The sequence below is a fragment of the Ambystoma mexicanum genome, chromosome 5p (assembly GCF_040938575.1).
Source record: "Ambystoma mexicanum isolate Mex_15411 chromosome 5p, UKY_AmexF1_1, whole genome shotgun sequence".
Classification (NCBI taxonomy): domain Eukaryota; kingdom Metazoa; phylum Chordata; class Amphibia; order Caudata; family Ambystomatidae; genus Ambystoma; species Ambystoma mexicanum.
The window spans coordinates 270,914,792-270,932,443 of NC_090930.1; the positions used below are offsets into that span (position 1 = coordinate 270,914,792).

Below are 17,652 nucleotides of genomic sequence, written 5' to 3' on the forward strand. Positions count from 1 at the left end.
TTAAAATTGCAACATTTGTCTTTTTTTTATGTAGCGCTATGTTTCTTTTTTTTAAAAAAAGTCTACATTTGTCGGTCTGCTTGTAATTTCTTGTTGACCCTCCTAATTGCATGCCCGTTTCTGGTACTATGCATACATCATTACACTTCAATCCCTACAATCCCCTTCAAACCTGATGTTGCATATGTGGACCACTGCTTCTCGCCCCCACAACAGCATGATTTCACGGTTACGCGTCCAGCATCTTCCTGGTGTGCAATCCGGTTTATGTCCTGCATGTGAAAGGAACTGAATCCACCCAAATACACTTGGTAAGGCTATGAACTGTTACTGCTGTTGACTGTGCTCCTCACACATGTCAGTTAGCCTATGGACACCCTTGATGGAGCCAGCAATTAATTGCCTCTTTTTCTGGATTGAGTGGTTTTTAAAACCAGTGTTGCATTCCAGGGCATACTCCCAAAATATCTAGGGTTGATGCTTGGACTCTTGAAGATTGAGACAGAGTTCCTTGGTAGTCAAACCTTGGACCATTTACTCCAGACAGCATAGCCTTTACCCGAAACTGTTCAGTCTCCATTCTTCAGCAAAAAGTACCTCTTCCCAGATTTTTATGTTTCTGACAAAGCTAATGTTATGGAACATTTCCATAAATGACCTTCCAAAGGCTAGCCGACTGTTTGGCAACTCCAGTGCATTTAGTAGTTAATGAGCGTTTAAAGGGCTGGGTACTAGCATTGAACATTTGCTTGATGGGAACATAAACTTAAAGGACAGATGTGTACCATTTATACCTTTCAAATGTTCATGCCCTCATGGCTGCCTCTAGTCTGCACACGTGTCAGGATCTTTATTGATATAAAAAAAAACTACCCTCACTACAGATTCCACCTTTGTTTCAAGTAAGGATGAACCCCAAAGACTTTGAATGCGTTGCTTACCTCTCCTGGTGGTTGGCTTCATATTTATCACGTGTGTAAGACTAATCTAAGGCAATGGTCTTGTTGGTTGTAATTGTACTTTACCATTGCAACAACCATCCATGCACAGAATACCACTTTCTCCAGCATGGGGTCTGGCATGGATTCACATGCTCATGAATATTCCCCGTCAGACTGGGAATCCTCAGTAAAGAAAAAATCTGTTTGTTTCACTTCTGAACGGACTTTCTCTTAACAACCAATCACTGGTCTCTGGATCATACTGCCTCCAGCCAATGACTGCCCTCTACCTAATCCCCTCCTCTGGCAGCCATCTTCTGATTTTTACTGCATGTTAGTGGTGAGAGCCCTTGTGATTGGCTCTCAGGCTTTTTACTGAGTTTTGTGCTTTTTCTTAGTTTTGCTCTGTTTTCGGTCAATCAAGCCTCAAGCTCCATCGATCCATCCGACTAAAGGGGACCCGTTTTTTGGAACCGTCTACGCCCCTTAAGAAGGGCGATTTATCATAGAGTTCCCTTCTTGGAGGATTCCGGAAGATTCTTTGAGGCCTACTCCGCGTGGACATGGCTGAAGATAAAGGAGACTGAACGCCTCTGTTCAGGATCTGCCCTGGATGTAGACTATGGAACCTTTTCCTGGACGATGGGCACTCCCTGTGCCTTTACTGCCTACATTCTGACCAAACGCACATGGAGGAGACCTGTGCGTTCTGCAAGGATATGGTGCCGCGCACCATTAAGGACCATTGCAAGCGGCTCTCCGAGTAGCTCCAGACTAAGATCCCCGGGCAGAAAGCCTCACCCAGCAAGAGGAAATCTGAGCGGTCTTCTAAGACCTTTGAGGGCGCTTTGACGACAGGGGCCCAACATCAGGCAAAGCACTGTGAGCCTGCAGGCCCCGGGAGTGCCGTTGGGGACGGGCTCCTCGGCGGCCAGGTCCGGACCGGCATCTCTGGGCACCCTCGACCACAAGCCAACGCTCCGGGTCAGCGAAGAGAAAGTCGGACCACCCGGGTAAAACTCTCGAAGTCCCAGCCGACTGACTGAGGAAGCCAAGGGGGAGCCGGGTGCTGACCCTGCCCCTCCCTCCCACGGCAAGGGCCTCCATCTCGCCCAAGGTTGTGAAGGCCCATGTTCACCAGGCGAAGTCCTCCCTGGAAGGAGTGGTGGCGTCCCTAGCGAAGGGCGTGGATGCGGACTCGCAGGACGTGTCCCCTAAAACGAGTGTCCCTGCCTGCTCAGAGGGAATTGTCTTTTCAACCCGTTGAGAAGACACCGGTGAAGACTATGCCGATCATCTCCCCTAGACCGTACCTGCTGGTCGAGCAGAATGGGGGGGGGGAGGGGAGTGGTAGTCCTGCAGGGCTCGCACATCTCCGAGGACCTTTCTGGTCTGAAGGCCATACTGGATAAGAAGTTTGTCGAGGCTAGGTCCTATGGGAAGGACCCCGGCGAAACGGATGTGGAGAGCGGCAAGGAAAACGAGGAGCCAGAGGACATCAAGCCACTGCCACCGCTCCCTTTGCAGCCACCACAACAACCTCCACCACCGCCAGCAGACGTGTCGGCGGACATCCTACAGGCACTGCTCACCTTGTGCTCAGAGATACGGACAAGGATGCCCCTGTCGCCTGCGGGAGATCCTGCGGCACCTGGTCCGCCGGGGGACCCCCTGTTAAGAGGAGAGTCCATCCTACACCTCCTTGCCATCCTTTGCCACACCCCCCTCCTGTGAGGGACGATACGAAACCGGATACGGCAACGACCGGTATGGATGACCGAGTGTCCCCCCCCCCCGTTGCCAGGGCCTCGCCACCCGACGACATTGGCTCTTTCCACGCCATGATTGCTAGGGCCTCGGAGATGTTTCAACTAGCCCCCGAGGAGAAGGAAGGCTTCCTGGACCAGCGCCGGGAGGCCAAGAGGAAGACCATGCATCCCTCTATTGGACGACATTTGGGACGAGGGGCTATCCCTCATGAAGAACACGTCCTCGGGAACCAGCGAAGAGGGACCGGTACAACAAGTACAGGGTGCCGGTCTCTGCATCCAAGTGTCTCAGATCCCAACCGTCCCTGGTGGTTTCGGCGGCAAAACAGTCCTCCAGATCTTCGGCTTCAAGGTGCCCCCCCTCCCCCCCCAGACAGCGAGGGAAAGAAGCTGGATGCCATGGGGCGACGGGTCATATCGTCGGCTGCGACGATGATCAAGGCGGCCAATGCCTTGGCCATCGTGCACACCCTGGAACCTCAACGGAAGTGCCTCTGCATTCCACCGGTGGCCAGGAAGGAAAACCACGTCGCTCAACTTCTGGAGGTACATGCCGTGCTGAAGAAGGGCACGATAGAATTCGTCCCAAAAAGGCTCTGGGGCTCGGGAGTGTACTCCCGGTACTTCCTCATCAGAAAGACTGGTGGTTGGAGACCCATACTAGACCTCCGCCGCCTCAACAAGTACATCAGGTCCCAGAAGTTTCAGATGGTCACCCTTCAGCACGTGCTGGTACAACTGGAAGAAGGATTTCCTATTGTCTCTGGACCTGGAGGATGCCCATTTCCGCATCCTCATTCACAAGGGACACCAAGTTTCTGCACTTTGTGGTCCAAGGGCCGCATTACCAATTCAAGGCCCTTCCCTTCGGATTGAAGTCGGCACCAAGGGTTTTCACCAAGTGTCTGTCGCCAGTGATGGCGCGGTTGCGCCTGTAGGGGATTCACGTCTACCCCTACCTGGACGATTGGCTCATCCAAGCGAAGTCTAGAGGGACCGTCTGTCGAGCAACATCCGGCTACTCACGGAACTGGGGTTCTCGATAAACTTGCCATTGCAGGATGCACTGTTTCTGGGGTCCAGGCTCAACACGGTGTCATGCCTGGGGTCCCTGTCTGTCGGAGGAGAGAGTAGCGGCCATCCTGGGCACGGTACAACAGTTGAACCTGAAGATGGCAAGGGTGAGGTCCACCAAGTCCGTCATTGGCATGATGTTGTGAATTTACCTTGTGCGCCTGTGCATGTTTGCGGATGCGACCGCTGCAGTAGTTCAACTCCCATTGGATCCAGGTATCTGGAAGCTGCGAGGACAAGATCCCCCTCGACGAGAGTTTCCGTCGAGCGTTTCGGTGATGGGTGTCTGCTTATGTCGGGTGCAGATTTCCAGACCACACCCCCCCCAAATCAGGAGATGGTCACGACTGACGCATCCCTGGAGGGATGGTGTGCGCACACCGGTTGTCTCCACTCAAGAGGCCTGTGGCTACCAGAGGAGAAGTCGCTGCACATCAACGTTCTGGAGCTACGGGCCGTGTTTTGGGCCCTCAAGTCTTTCCTTCTGTCTCTCGAGGGCAAGGTGGTGCGGATCTTCAGACAACACCACCACAATGTTTTACATCCGGAAGCAGGGGGGGGGGCACCAGATCCCCGGCGCTCTGCAATGAGGTGCAGGGCCTATGGTGATGGGCCATCACCCAGGAGATGTTCCTTGTCCCATTTCATCTGGCAGGAGTGAAGAACACTGCGGCCGACTCTCAGCAGGGAACTGCACTCGTGCCCACAAGTAGGAGCTTCGGCAGGGAAAAGTGGATCTTCTATTCCAACGATGGGGCAATCCCCAGATCTGTTTGCTGCGGCGACGAACGGCAAGTGCCGGAGGTTCGCCATCAGGTTGCCCCAGCCCGGAGCATGGGGGATGCATTCTTTCCCCTGGGACGGCCTTTTCGAACCACCACCACCCCCACCCCCCCATTGCCGTTGCTTCTGCAACGATCAACTTAGACGGTCCCGGTGCAGGATAATCCTTGTCGCACCGGCGTGGCCAAGGCAGATATTATCCCAGGACCTTCTGGACATGTCGGTGTCCCATCCAGTCCAGCTTCTGGCGGACGCAGATCTTCTCATCAGGGAAGGAGGCGCGATTCTGCACCACGACCCAGGGTCGCTGAACTTGCAGTCCTGGTTTCCGCAGCGCTAGAGTTTTGTGGATATGATTTTCCGAAGGAAGTGCTTGCCAAGGCCAAGGCTACGCTGAAATGCTACAGACATAAGTGGAAGAGGTTCGCCGTCTGGTGCCGTGCACAGAACCTCAACGGATTACGGCTCTGCAGGTGCTGCCGTATTACTGTTGGCCAAAGCAGGGTTGGCTCATGCTTCCATCAAAGTTCATTTGGCGGCCGTCTCCTGCTACACTAGAACTCCGGGCTGGTTGTCGTGATGGTCACACCGCCTGGTCAAGGCATTCGTAAATGGACTTTTCCATTCATTCCTGCCGGTGAAGGCTCCATCCCTGCGTAGGAGCTCAATGTGGTGCTGACTAGGCTCATGGGTCCCCAGTTCGAGCCTATGCATTCGGCACTGCTTACATTTTTATTGTGGAAAACAGCGTTTCTTGTGGCCATCACCTACGCAGGGCGAGTGGGAGATATTCAGGCCCTCTCTTGTAAACCACCTTACATTCCACGAGACTAGGGTGGTGCTGCAGACTCACCCCTACTTCATGCCCAAGGTGCCGTCGGACTTCCATCTCAACGAGCCCTTGGTGTTGCCTGTTTTTCTTCCCGTTGCCGGCTGAGGGGACTTTACACTCGCTGGATGTGGCTAGAGCGCTGAAGTTCTACGTGGACAGCACAAAGTGTTTTTGGAAGACGTCACAGCTGTTTGTGAACTTTGGCCATGTGAACCAAGGGAAGGCCCTCTCCAAGGCTTCCTTTTCCAGGTGGCTCTCCGGCTGCATCACCCATTGTCACCGGTTGGTGAACCGACCTTTGCCTGGCCGTCCGAGAGCCCATTCGACCAGAGCGATTGGTGCAACTACGGCATTGCTGTCTGGTGTGCCCCTGCTGGACATCTGCAGGGCTGCTACGTGGAGGTCGACGCACACCTTCACAAAATTCTACTACGTCGACCGGGATTCCAGGGAGGAGTCCAGAGTCGGCCAAGCAGTGCTGTGCAACCTGTTTGCTTTAAGGTGAGCCTGGTGAAGAGGTAAGAGCTGCTTAATGTTGAAATGTTGAAATGCTTAATGTTGACCCTAGCCACCTCCCGTGGTTGTGCATGTGTACTGCTATGTAATTATTCATGAGCATGTGAATCCATGCCAGACCCCATGCTGGAGAAGATACACGTTACTTACCTGTAACTCTTGTTCTCCAGCATGGGTCTGGCATGGATTCACCTGAAAACCTTCCTGCCTACTCCTCTGCCGCTCTTCTCTTGGTCCTACTACCACTTTACGTGCTACCAAACCTGAAGATGGCTGCCAGAGGAGGTGCTTAGGTACAGGGCAATCATTGGCTGGGGGCAGTATGACCCAGAGGCCAGAAGTGAAACTGATTTTTTTCTTTACCGAGGATTCCCAGCCTGACGACGTGGACTATTCATGAGCATGTGAATTCATGCCAGACCCATGTTGGAGAACAGTTACAGGTAAGTAACTTGTTCCTACTCTCATTAGCAAAGTGGTGCCTGTCCATTCCGATAAAATCTCCAGCGTGGCTAATTTGTGAAGTTGCTTGTTTTGAGGTGCCATTGGGGGCACGTTCTGGATTCATGTTAAGCCCCTAATCTACAATATATGAATAACCTACACCCATAGACTACACTTGGTTCCCAGTTTTGGATTATAGTTTTTCCAAAAATGTTTTCAGTAGACTTTGTTCACAGCTAAATCTACGCAGTGAACACCAGGATAGTCCTTGTTAGACCGGTTTCGTTTTATTATAAGACAAGCAAAAGGTCTAAAAGCTTACGAATACAGGTAATCTTCTGCAGTAATGTGCCCAAAAGGCATGCAGATATTGATAAATTACTGCAATTGTTGTGAATATTATGTGCACTGAACACCATTGGCTACGGCCTCTGTTTAGTTTGTGTCGTGCCGGTGGGAAATTGTGCTTTATAAATTACATGTCTTATTGTCCTGTAATGCTGGTAGTTATACATTTCTAAGGGTTTACATTGCCCATGTTGATCAAGAAAACACTCACTGGCCTGTCAGGCCAGCATGTCTAGGATTGCCCATGTACCATTCCAAGCATTATCTTGGCACCATTCTTGGTGAACCCAATAGAACTTGCAGCTGTTGCGGAAGACCCCTGCCTTTTTTCTAATGCAGTAAAAATCATTCATTTGTGTGTAGGTCTAAGGCAAATCCTTCAGTTGATCTTTAAAGTAGTACTTAATTTGCATGAAAGCCACCCAAAAAACAAAGCAGCTCATGTCCTAGTATGTTAAGTTTAAAGTATCATCTCTTTCTGCTTATCTGGACAAGATTATCGCCCACTCAGACACAACGTGCTGCCGTTCCCATCAGTTGTTTGAGGGGTAATGTATTCATAGACTTCAGCCTCTGTGGAGTACCCTCCACAATCTAAGCAAGCTTTGATCTCCGAACTGCCCCCCACTCACCTAGATTATATTGGTCAAGCCGCCAAGGCACTGTTTATAGAGGCTATGTAGTGTCAAAGGAATGAATGTCAACCGAAAATATGCTATCCGAATGGAAGTATGATCTACAAGAGTAGGCAGGTATTCACTGAAGCCTGCACAATTATTTGCAAGACAATATTTGTACCAATATGGGTTTATCCGCCAATACAAACACACAATATGTCTAGGCAACAGTTCACATGTTTTGCATTACTTCAAATCTGGGTTCAGATCACAGCTTAAGTGGAGTTTGCGCGAAAGTTCAGTCACTGTAGTCTTGCAGTGTCTTCATAGTTGTGCATTTTAAGGGAATTCTGCAGGTTATGAAAATGTGGTATAGCTGCTGCTGGTCCCTGTTGGAGAACCCAGCGCCCACACAATATAAACTGCAGTGAGTCCTTCATGCTACTCTTCAATAGGTGGACTGGTTGAACATTTTGCATGTTGGTTTCACAATGACCATGGTTACGCCCTATGCCAGTTTATCACTTCTTGTGTTGTCATTGGCCATCATCCTGTGCTCGATTCAGTCTTTGAGCCATGTAGGGTTGGATGCATTTACTTTTTACGGTCTCTCCCGTGGGCATCACTTGAAGTCCCTGGGTTTCCTTCTTGATTGAAATTGTTATACTGCACAATCACTGAATACTGTTAATCTATGTTAAACAAAACTTGTATTGATGGAGGAAATGTTTTATCAGCCTCCCCTCGCGCCCTTTTTAATGGTACTACTCTGCAGCCCAAGTTTAATCACACGCGAACTTATTTTTTCACTAGTTAAAAATTCAAATGAACACCTTTTTGAAAAGCTGCTGCACCACTTAAAATGCTTTTAGAGGGTCTACCTTCCTATTAGACAGCTTAGCTGCAGGTTTCCTGTCTTGGTGTGGTCTTGAATGAGTGATTTGGCTGTTCTAGATAAATATTCCCAAATCCAAGTTTTCTGCACGTTCTTTTCACAGCTTCACCCGTGAGCCTGGAATTACCTTCCTGGTTCAGTCTTCCTTTTAGTTGCCTATTTGAAGAGCTCTTTAAACGCCTGTGTGCATAGGTATATATGTGGCAGTCACTGCCCTATAGTTAAGGTAATTCCTATGAGACATAGAACATGTGATTGTTAATAACTATGACTTGTAGGACGGATTTGGCTGATATTTTTGAAACCATGTTTGTCACAGGTGCCCGCAGACTGACGTTTTAGTAAAGATTAGTTTAAAAAAAGGTAAGAAGGCAGTGTCATCAGCCTACGCCAATTCATTTTCCCATAGGAAGTCTCATTTTGTGAAAGCCTAAGCGCAAAAACTGGACGGGTTTGTTCCAGGTAAACCATTTGGACACAAAGCTATGACTCGCTTGTCGGGATAGGTTTGGGGTATATCCGTTAAATAGTTTCTAAAAATATTTGATAGGGGCACCCGTCAATTTCACACAACCCTGCTATAAATAATTTCTATATTTCTCATGATGCTTTGCAGCAAAAGCTTTTCAGAAATTATTTTTTCTTGATATGAGCGTTTACTAGGAATTACGAAAATCTAAATTGCTCAAAGCTATTTAGAGGAGGAACAAGAATGCAATTGTATCAGGCTAGCGGTGGGAACGAAAAGAGGATACCATGTAAAGTTTGAAAGTTTGGGGTGGTGTACGGAGCCAGTTGGAACATTTTCGGTGTATACCACTATAATCTTATGAGATTCCAGCAGCAATCGCATGACATGCTCTGAAAAGGAAATGCGTTGCAAGAACCAAATAGTGGAAGGGTGCAATGGGAGAGGGCCAGGGAGGGGTAAAAGCGGCTGTGTGGGGACCATGGAAAGTGGGGATACTTGGTGAGTACTTGTGAGGATTTGGAAGAGTTTCATGTTCAAGCGTTATCATAGGGACACGGGGGGAGATACCACATGCATTGATTCATTACCGCTGTATGTGTAGTTCGTTGCCATTATTGGGGGGAATTCGAGCGGATTGGGTCCTCCGAAGTATTCCATATCTGACAGTAATCACCACAGCTGCGCTGCTTCGGAAAATTTTTGGCACCTGCGTCGATGCGCCATCCTCGAGGACCTCCTCCGACGGCCGACGTCACCCAATGTGATAAGTAGGACGCACGACGCCCGTAGACTCAGTTCCGTTTTTTCCGCAACCGTGTTCGCTTCATGAATCTTGGTACGCCTCGACTCTTTGGAGTTTCTGTTGTTCATCTCGGTTCTTCGAACCTGTTTGTGTGCGTTTTCTTCAGGAAGATGTCTTCCTCGTCTCCCACACCGTGTCCAGGCTTTAAGAAGTGCGGGGACTGTGGGTCCAAGATGTCGGTCACGGACTCGCACAACGCCTGCCTCTGGTGCCTCGGGGAGGCCCATGACACGGATGACTGTCGACTGCCAGTCGCTCGCATGCGGGAGCGCAAGAAGTTATCGGTAGGTAAGGTGTCCAAGCCCCGGAAGTCGAGGTCTGCGGGGCCTTTCGACGGACGACTCGAGGGGCAACTCTCCACCTCGTCGTCTGAAGTCCAGTGGGTCTCGGTCCCGCCACTCCTCTGCCTCTTCGAGGCACTCCCGGATGCGCCATCATCGGTCGCCTTCCCCGTCCTCATCCGAGGACTCTGCCCGTCGGCGGGTCGCTTACCCCACCAAGCATGCGACACCGGAGGAATGGGCTTCCTTCGGGAAGAAAATGTTGGCAATTCTCAAATCGCAGGGCACTGGTCCGTCCGTGCCTCCGAGTGGGGTAGGTCGTGATCAGCCGAGAGACGCCGCTCGCACGCCTTCCCGCTCGGACAAGGGGAATCGTTCTCAGCATGCCCCGTCCAGGTCCTCGGCGCGCTCGAGACCGCGTGAACCTGTGAAGTCTTCGAGGAAGATGTCGATGCCTGTGGCGCCGGGGTCGTCGACGGACTCTCTTGAGGCTCCGCCTCCGAGGAAGTCGTTGACACTGTCGGTGCCCAGGATGTCGAGGGACACGCTCGGGACTCCGCCTTCGAGGCCTGTGTCGACCCCGTCGATGCTGTCGACGCTGCGTCTGTCGTCGACGCCGATTCTCTCTGCGCCGATTCACTCGACGCCTTTCGGGGCTGTGTCGACGGGGGTACCCCGTAGCTCGGGGGAACCACCTAGGAAGGCTCTGGCCAAGGTCAAGCATGGCTTGGTTCCAGTTCTGTGTCTTCTTACCGCCATCTGGAATTCATTTCAGAGGTGGATGAGGGCTCTGATGGCATGGTGCCTGATACGGTGCCCAACGAGATTCTCTCGGGACATAGCCAGTTTGAGGACCTGAGGCAGTCCCTACATGATGCTAGTGGGCTGGACACCTCTCCGGAGGTTGAGTTTTGTAGGCCTGAGCCTGGCACTCATGCCGATTCTTCGTAGCGGCGACTTATGTCACGGGTCTCTGAGTACTTAGGATGGTCTGCTCCCCCAGGGGAGTTTGTTCAGGATGACCTTACGGATATCCTCGACATTGGTCCACCAACTGACCTGGTACTGCCATTCCATATGGCTCTGCAAAGAAGGGTGGCATCTGCTTGGACTGCTCCGGAGAGTCTCCCGGCAGTGAGCAAGTCTTTGCCGCGAAAATACCGCCCAGCCAGTAGTGACCCCTGCTACTTGTCCAAGCACCCTACTCCGGAGAGTTTGGTGGTGCAGGCGCTACGGCCCCGGCAAAGCAGGCGTCATACCCTACCATCCCTTCTGATAGGGACAAGCGTTTTGACGGCTGGGCGAAAAGTGTTTTCTACAGGGGGTATGGCGCTTCAGGCGGCCAACTCAATTTGTGCCTTGTCTCGTTTCACGCATACTCTGTGGAACTGTTTCTTTGGCGGCTGAACATATTCCCGAAGGGGATGAACGGGATGGTTTCCTTGCCATGGTTCAGGATGGCAAGGATGCCATGTGTGAGGCCGTTCAGTTGGGTTTGGACATGGCAGATTGCGTCAGCCGGTCCATGGCGGCGAGCACCGTGATGTGCAGATTTGCGTGGTTGCGGAAGTCTGAGTTTGCTCCTGATGTGCAGGCCCGGCTCCTCAACATGCCCTTTGACGGGGAACATCTTTTTGGCAGCAAGGCTGACGAGAGCCTTGAGAGGTTGCAGACCTCCAAAGCTGCAGCAAAGTTGTTGGGCACTGCAGTTCGACAACCTCCGCCTTTTCGTCCTAGGGGACAGCAATGGAGGGGAGGTTCCTTTCGTTATTACTCCTCCTTTGGTAAAGCGAGGGGAGCTGCCAGTCAAAGGGGCCACCGTAGGGGTGCCAGAGGTGGAAAACAAGATACTCTAGGTGCCAAGGCCGCTCGGGCTGTTGCCTCTTTGGCCTCAGGCATCGCCGCAGAAGATACTCTAGGTGCCAAGGCCGCTCGGGCTGTTGCCTCTTTGGCCTCAGGCATCGCCGCAGCGGCTTCAGCTCAGTCATGAGGCCATGTCCCATGGTTCGCCGGTTGGGGCAAGGCTGGCGCAGCATCTTGCAGAGTGGCGCGCCATTACTTCAGATGTGTGGGTTCTGGAGATAACCCACGGCTACTGTCTTCCTTTCCAGCAGAGGCCTCAAGACAATCCACCGGGGAACCTCTCTTTGAAGAGTCTGGATCCGCTCCTTGCGCAGGAAATTCAATCCCTGCTGGAGAATGGCGCCATAGAACTGGTGCCTGTAGCGGAGATGAACAAGGGATGGTATTCCCCTTATTTTTTGATTTCCAAGAAAGACTGGGGATTGGGACCCATCATGGACTTGCGCGGTTTGAACAAACTCCTCAGGAAGGACAAGTTCATGATGGTTACTCTTTCTCCTCCAGGCCCTTCAACTTCAGGACTGGTTGGTGTCTCTCGACCTCAAGGACGCTTATTTTCATGTGCCTATCCATCTAAAGCACAAGAAGTACCTGAAGTTTGCGGTTGGCGACTCGCACTTTCTGTTTCGGGTCCTGCCGTTCGGCTTGACCTCCGCCCGAGGGTCTTCACCAAGCTCATGGTAGTGGTGGCAGCGCACCTCAGGAAAGGGGGGGATTGACGTCTACCCCTGCCTGGATGATTGGTTGATCAGGGAGCGCTCTACCGAGCAAGTCCTGGATCATCTGTCAGTCACCTGCCAATCCCTCCACAAGCTGGGCTACTCACTCAACTTGAAGTCCCATTTGACACCAACTCAGAGGCTCCAGTACATCGGAGCAGTGCTCAACACGTCCCTGGGGCAGTGTTTTCCTCCCCAGGTGAGGGCTCATCACATTCAGCTGATGGTGCACAAGTTTCAACTTGCCCAAACTCTCCCAGCGTTCGAGTTCTTGAGACTGCTCGGCCTCATGGCATCCTGCATTTTTCTGGTGCCAGAGGCCAGGTTGCGGATGAGATCTTTGCAATGGGCACTCAAGCTCCAGTGGTCTCAGTCCTCTGGCAGGATGTCGGACCCTGTTCAGGTGCTGTCTTCGGTCGCCCAGGACCTTCTGTGGTGGGCCAACAAAGGCAATCTGATGAGGGGGGGCACCATTTTGGCTGCCCTGGCTGGAGGTGACTATCGTGACGGACGCATCCCTCAGGGGATGGGGAGCTCATGCCAACGAGTTGACAGTCAGCGGTCGTTGGTCTCCGTCGGAGTCCATACTCCATATCAATCTGTTGGAGCCGAGGGCCCTCAGGCTAGCCCTGAAGGCTTTTCTGCCGACTGTGTGAGGAAAGATGTCCTGATCCTGACGGGCAACACGGTGGCCATGCACTACCTAAACGAAAAGGTGGGGGGGGGGCAGGGTCACTTCCTCTGTGCAGGGAGGCGATGCAGCTCTGGTTCTGGGCAATCCAGCAGGAAGTTTCGATCCCAGCAGTTCATCTGGCAGGAGACGAAAACGAGACGGCGGTCGCTCTGAGCAGGCAGAGTACAATCTCTTATGAGTGGGAGTTGGCTCAGGAGCTTCTCCTGGAGATCTTTGCCCTTGGGGGGGGGGGGGACTCCTCAAGTGGATATCTTCGCCTCCAGTGTCAACCGGAAGTGCGAGAGGTTCTGCTCGTGGGTATTTCCTCCAAACGGAGCCTTAGGAGACGCGTTCGTGGTCATTCCCACTGCTGTACGTGTTTCCTCCAGGCCCCGTCATCCCGCAAGTACTGCAGAGGTTACGGAGGTTCGGTTCCCGGATGATCCTCATTGCTCCGGCGTGGGCCTGGGGGACGTGGTACCCGGACCTTCTCGACTTGTCCATCTGTCCTCCATGTCGTCTTCCCTACCGAGACGATCTGCTCTCACGGGAGGGGGGGTCAGATTCTCCATCCAGAGGTCAGGTCCCTCAACCTTCACGCTTGGTTTCTGAAAGGTTGAGGTATAAGGATTGGGACCTACCTGAAGACGTGATGGAGGTGTTTCTTTCGGCCAGAAGGCCCGCAACAAAGTCCCTGTATCGTTGCCGTTGGAGTAAGTTCTGCGACTGGTGCAGGGTTAAGAATGTGGATCCTTTTGCAAGCTCCAGTGGTCCTTTTGCATGTGAAATTCCCATGGTTCTCTATTTTGCTTTCTTTGGCCCACATGGGCCTTCAAGTGGGTACCATTAAAGGTTACCTGGTGGCGCTGTCCATATTTAAGCTTTCGTCTGAAGTGTTCCTATTTTAAAATTCCTTTAATTTCTCAGTTTCTGAAAGGGCTCACTAATGTGTTCCCTCCGTCACCTTTCCAGGTGCCCGGTTGGGATTTGAACCTTGTTCTCAAGTTTGTGATGGGTGCTCAGTTTGAGCCTTTGAATTCATGCCCTTTGAGACTTTTCACTCTGAAAACTGTTTTTATTTGCAGTCACTTCCGCTTGCAGAGTGAGTGAGTTACAGGCACTGTCTGTTAAGCCACCCTTCACTGTGTTTCATAAGGACAGGGTTGTCCGTAGAGTTCGTCCTTTTCTTCCGAAGGTGGTGTCGGAATTTCATTTAGGCCAGAAGGTTGTTCTTCCGGCATTTTAGCCTCCTCCACATCCTGGTAAGAAAGAGGAGAGGCTCCATAGGCTTGATCCTAGGAGAGCGTTAAGCTTTTATATTTCACGCATGTCCCGGGTCAGAGTGGACGATCAGCTCTTTATTGGTTACGCTGGAAAGCGTTTGGGACAGGCTGTGACGAAACAGACTGTCTCGCTGGATTATTTTGGCCATCTCCGAGTGTTACCGCTTGGTGGGTAAGGACCCCCCCCCCCCTCTCTGGCCCGGTCGGCTTGCGGACCCATTCTACCAGGGGTATGGCTGCCTCTATTGCCCTGCAGAGGGGTGTTCTTATTCGCAACATCTGTGATGCAGCCACCTGGGCTTCGGTACATAGTTTTGTACGTCACTATTCCCTCGATTCCATCCGGGGGCAGGATCTGGCCTTTGGCAAGGCGGTCCTTTACTCTGCAATTTGATTGGGCATGCTAAATTTCTGTTTTCTAAATTCTTTTCCCACCTCCCTGCATTGGTACTGCTTTGGGAGTCTGTCATAGATATGGAATACGTCGGAGGACCCAATCCCCCTCGAAGAACAAGTTACACTCATACCTGGTAACATTCTTTCGATGGAATGGTCCAACAACGCATTCCATATCGCTCCCTCCCTTCCCCGCTACAGAATTTCTTATGCGATTGCAGCTTTCGTTTTCGCAAGGCTTTGTGTGTCAGACTGGCAGAAGACTGGTGGCACACGTTCTGGGAAAAAAGTACAACTGAGGCTACAGGCGTCCTACTTATCACATCGGGTGATGTCGGCCGTCGGAAGAGGTCATCGAGGATGGCGCATCGACGTCATCCACACAGGACGCAGACGCCGAAAATTTTCCGAAGCAGCACAGCTCTGGTGATTACTGTCATAGATATGGAATACGTCGTCGGACCATCCCATAGAATGAACGTTACCAGGTAAGAGTAACTTGTTCTTCCACAGGAATTGTGAGTGGGGAAAAACACTTTTACACCTACAGTAAAGGTATGTACTAGGCAGGGGGTAATTGGTCTTTGAGCCACTAGCCAAGGCTGAAGCCATGGCTAGTGGGCCCCAATAGAAACCTATTGGGGTAGCATGTACAGTGGTCAAGGCCGTGGCCAGTGGCTGAAGCCAATGGCTAGTGGGTCCCCAAAGAAACTAATATAGCAAAACCCTAGAAATTTTGTGAATAAACGTAAGTATTAAGGTGATCAGATTTAATGTGCAAAAACATAGCAAGAAACCTTTGACATTCAGTGAGAAAACATTGATTAAAGGAGTGAAGGATCAGATTTAACACAACAAAATCCTTGCAATTCAGCACTCAAGTCCACCGTAACTTTGCGCCACCTGTTGTGCAGCGTATGGCCATAATGGTGACATCACGGAAATCAATAATTTGATTGTATGACATTACTAATTATATAATTGCAAATGATTTTGTTGCCTCATTTTGATACATATTCTAATGTAATACTTAATAACATATTGAGCAAGAGTCATACACATGTATAATTTGATTACATGTGGAGAATGAATTTGTAGTAATGGCATTTAAAATAAATATGTAATATTTTATATAGATGGTTAGTTTCATATATTAGTAAGCAATGTCAATACTTCACTGCAGGAAAAGTACCTGATCCAGCTAAATCTAGTTCAGGTATTTCAAAGATAATAGAGGTTGATGTAGTGGTAAATGGATTAAAGTAGAAACCAGTTTACATGTTATGAGAATACTCCGTGTTCACTTGTAGTTACAATTCCCATTAATGTAACATTACATGAGCACATTTTTAATAGACGACTATTTGATAACAAATGGTCTCATATAAGAGTATGCCTGTGGGCATTGTGAAGGTATCAAATCTATCCATTCAAAGTGTGGCTAATATGCGAAAACAGTTACGTGTAGTAAATTTATATACAAAAACAAATTTTAGAAAGAGATATTTTATTATAGACCTAGCAATTGTATTGCTAATAGTCTTAGTCATTTTAAATGTATTCAAATTACCTTTTTCTACATAAATACTTGGATGCTATTCTTTGTAATCATGGTTGCATGTACTTACAATTGTTTAGTGTATGTTTAAAGAAGCAAGGGCAGACTACAATGTACTGTGACTTTGAAATATGTACACTTATGGTATGTAACAAAGTTATTTCATAATGTAATCCAACCAGTGATATTAGTGAACTCATGTTATGAGGCTGTCATTGTGGTCATACGCTGCACAATGGGGTGAAATGTTAAGGTGGAATGCATGTGCTGAATTTCAAATGTGTATGTGTGTGTATGTGTATACATATATGTGTATATATAGAGAACTTCAGCGGGAAGTTTGCACTCCTACCGGTCTGCAAAGTCTATGTTGCATGCTTAAAGTGCATCATGCATATTTATTACAGCAGCCATAGCGATTGTTTCTAGATTAAAAGGCTAAATGTCAACCCTGTAGCGCACTCCTCGTTTGGAAAAAGAAACAAGAATTTTCAGATCGCACTCAAAAATGAATGACTGCGTTGTCAAGACCCCTATACATAGTGTATCCTGTGCCCCTTATTTAAGGCAAAGGGTTAATGGCCAGAGGTGCGTGTTGTAAAGTGCATAGTGCTTATTCCATTCCTATGATGATACCTTTAACAATTATTAAATGCTTTAATCGCCTGAATTATGCCATAGTACTGACCGGACAACTATAGACAAATCATTCATAAAACCAACGAGAGACTGTGCACCCTACCTTATTGCCAATTAAAAAAGGAAAAATAGCATCAAGACATCTCTTCATATGCTACCGTGAAACACACTAATCATGGTAAAAGCCTAGCAGCTTGATTCCAATGTTTTGTGAAGAGACACGCTCATTTACTCATTCTATAGACAAAAATGAGAACGTTGAGAAGAGGTGTTAGCAACAAACACTTCAAGCTTATATATTCAGGTTCCTGAGAACGTGTATATTTCTTCGTCAAGATTATGTCCCCTTGGCTTTTTTTGTCTCAAAGTCTAGGATACATCTTGTTTCCATTTGTCGGAGTTCGAATTGTCGATTACCCCCTCTGGGATTTTCCTTCACATGATGTACACCAAAGAATCTGAAACTCTTTCCTTCATGGATTTCTTTAAAATGTACGGCCATGGGATACGAGACATCAAAATTCTTTATTGCTCTCATGTGCTGTACAACTCTTAATTTAAACTTTCCAATTGTGCTTCCAATATACCATAAGTGCAGGAGCACGTGAGAGCATATACCACAAATTCTGTTACATGTGATACTTGCTTTTAATTCTACTGTATGGCCCAGAACCGGATGTACATAAGTGGTTCCGTTGATGGCATGATGACATGCCTTACACTTTAAACACTTAAAATCCATTTGCG

At 49.6% G+C, this 17,652-nt stretch overlaps 1 protein-coding gene across 1 annotated transcript in view; it reads left to right on the forward strand.

The window, feature by feature from the left end:
- The window catches only part of LAMP2 (lysosomal associated membrane protein 2), an 868,131-nt gene that overhangs the window by 788,371 nt on the left and 62,108 nt on the right, over positions 1-17,652 (forward strand). The window lies entirely within an intron of this gene.